Consider the following 2,224-nt stretch of genomic DNA (forward strand, 5'->3'; position numbering starts at 1 on the left):
TTTTGTATATTGATGCAAATTTAAGGTTATTTTTGTTACAACATACTGTGTATATGCTTCTATTTTTGTTTAAGGTATTGTGCCTATGTAGTTCATTTAAAAATGTAAGATGAAGGGGCTGGAGAGATGGCTCAGAGGTTAAGAGCATTGCCTGCTCTTCCAGAGGTCCTGAGTTCAATTCCCAGCAACCACATGGTGGCTCACAACCATCTGTAATGGGGTCTGTTGCCCTCTTCTGGTCTGTAGGCATACACACAGAATATTGAATACATAATAAATAAATAAATAAATAAATAAATATTTTATAAAAAAATGTAAGATGAAGTTCTAGTCCTTGAAAGCTATTATTATAAACCATTTATGATAATTAAGAAGCTCAGATTAGTAGTTAGTCATCTATAACAATCAGACTTGTTATGTTAGAAATGTTTTCAAGATCATACAGAGATATATTTTAGGTAGGCAGAAGGTCTTCAAACACGTCAGAGACCTACAGAATGTGGCATTTAAATGTTTTCTTAACATAGGGCTTTTCATGACAGAGTCTGTTCCTGGCAGTATCGTTCTACTTCATAAAAGGATGATGGGCATTGAAGAACCTCCACATGGCAAAGTTAACCATTTGAGTAAGAAACTTCCCTGGACTCGACTGCTGACAGTATGCTGTACAAACTGGACAAGCTGGACACAAAGGAAAAAGACTGCCAAACTTTGCCAAGACAGGACATGACAGTCCCTCAAAATTCGTGCTAGAAAAGTCTGCCAGATATCCTAGGCCTGTAAGTCAAAGATGGATGCCCCAACATTGCAGAGAAACCTTGGGTGACTGTTCAGACTGTCAAATGTCACTTTCATTTCTATAGTTTTAGAAGTTTCTTGTTCTGCACGTTCTGTTTCCTCAGGTAATTTTATTCCCTTCTCAAGTCTGATGGAGTTGAAGACTGGACAGTTATAGTTACAGTTTTCCTTAGTTATAATAGAAGGTAAATTAGGTACAGAGCTTTGAACTCATCAAGATAGGATAGATAATGGAGCGATTTCCCCAATGTTGCCAAATGCAAAGGGACTGGGTATGATAAATAAATTCTTACTTGATAAGTATTCTTATTGTACATAGTTTTACTATGTTAAAGCTAAAGGCTTTCTGTCTATTTAGAGTAAAAAGGGGGAATATTGTAGAATATTTGCTTAGCTATGTAAAGATGTGCTGCATTTGCGTTAGTTAAATAAAATTAACCTGTGCTAACAACTAGTTAACTAGGAAGTAGCAGGGAGGTGTTATAGCATGGGTATAGATGGAGCATTAGGAAGAAGAATGGCTTCCAGGGATGCCAGCAAATATACAAAGTTGGCCAGTTATTACTCTGACTCTCTGAACTCACAGGTTTTCACCTTAGCCTTTGAATCTTGAGTTTTATTAGAATAATAGAGATTTAGTAAGAACTACCTTTAGAGTCATTGTCTGGGGAGCAGAATTTCTCCCAGGCTACATACAGCCTGAGTGACTGGACCACTAGTAGTTTAAAGCTCAGCCACTGTGATGAAGGTAAAAACAACAGACGCCCTCTTCTGGCTTCCTTGGGCACTACATGCACACGGTGCACAAACATGCCTTCTGGCAAAACACACACATGAAATAAAAATAAAGTCTCAAAAAATAGGTTTAACAACAACAACAACCACAAAAGGAGTACACTCCTAAGCATTGTCTGCTTAAGGTAAGAAAAGAGAGACTTGCTTAGCTCAGTGCCATGGATCAATAGCTGGCATCGTGCGAATGCATGCCTTTAGACCAAGCACTCCAGAGGCAGAGGCACAGGCAGGGGTTATCTCTGTGAATTGGTGATGGCTAACATTATATTTTAAGTTTAGATTGCTGTGCTTAAGAGATCTATAAAACAAAGCTAGGTGGCAGTGGCACACACTTTTAAAAGCTACACAAAGAAACCCTGTCTCAAAAAAAAAAACCCAAAACAAAAACAAAACAAAATAAAACAGACAAACAAACAAAAATCCACCAAAGACATTTTTAAAACAAAATGCCTCTAATTTGTAAACCCCACTTTCTCAAAGATGGATAACTTCCTGGAATTCTGGGAGCTTTTCTTGCAGTTTCCAAGTTTGGTAAAATTTTAATGAAACTGTCCATGTGAGATAACAAATTTAGAGCGTTTGCATCTGTAAACAAGCCTGCTTGCCCCAGTTGCATGTAGGCAGAAAGTAC

At 37.7% G+C, this 2,224-nt stretch overlaps 1 long non-coding RNA gene across 1 annotated transcript in view; it reads left to right on the forward strand.

Annotated features, from left to right (window-relative positions):
• LOC126500960 (uncharacterized) overlaps window positions 1-1,937 on the forward strand; it is an 8,953-nt gene extending 7,016 nt beyond the window's left edge. Inside the window, exon 3 of the long non-coding RNA XR_007591471.1 lies at window positions 543-1,937. This is a non-coding gene — a long non-coding RNA (uncharacterized lncRNA). The remainder of the gene's footprint in view (window positions 1-542) is intronic.
• Window positions 1,938-2,224: the final 287 nt, after the last annotated feature.

Source organism: Alexandromys fortis, unplaced genomic scaffold (genome assembly GCF_014885135.2).
Source record: "Alexandromys fortis isolate MF-2015 unplaced genomic scaffold, M_Fortis_MF-2015_v1.1 scaffold_7, whole genome shotgun sequence".
Taxonomy (NCBI): Eukaryota; Metazoa; Chordata; class Mammalia; order Rodentia; family Cricetidae; genus Alexandromys; species Alexandromys fortis.